The sequence below is a fragment of the Penaeus monodon genome, chromosome 34 (genome assembly GCF_015228065.2).
Source record: "Penaeus monodon isolate SGIC_2016 chromosome 34, NSTDA_Pmon_1, whole genome shotgun sequence".
NCBI classification, from domain to species: Eukaryota; Metazoa; Arthropoda; class Malacostraca; order Decapoda; family Penaeidae; genus Penaeus; species Penaeus monodon.
This window is the reverse complement of record NC_051419.1, coordinates 6,482,663-6,483,154: the sequence shown is the minus strand read 5'-3', so window position 1 is coordinate 6,483,154 and position 492 is coordinate 6,482,663.

Here is a 492-nt window from a genome sequence, read left to right as displayed (position 1 = left end):
ACCTGCGTTTGTTCGAAGTTCAGATGCAAGGAAAAACTTGTTGTAAGTGAATAATGAAATTTAACATAAAGATATGATTTTTTTTATGAGAAATAGTTATTTGCTTAGAAAATGTGAATGATTAAAATAAAGGTAATTTGCGACTGGTAAACTTTACATTTAATTTCTTTTGTAATTAAAACAGGATAATGGAGGCCTATTTAATATAATATAAACCTAATTTGATACTTGCTTTGCGTTTCTTATATGTTCTATGTATCTTATTACTGTTAAAATGAATATCTGTTTATTAATATTATCTAATGATGACCTCAATCTATATGGAATTTTAAAAAAATTGAAAACGAATCGAACATCTTGGGTGTGGCAGAAATAGCCAAAGAGATCATTCATTATCAATTTAGCAATTATTTTACTTTTTTTTCTGTATATTTGGTTATTTTCACTGTAAATTCAGGGCGTATATAGAGATATTTGTATCTGTATATGTAA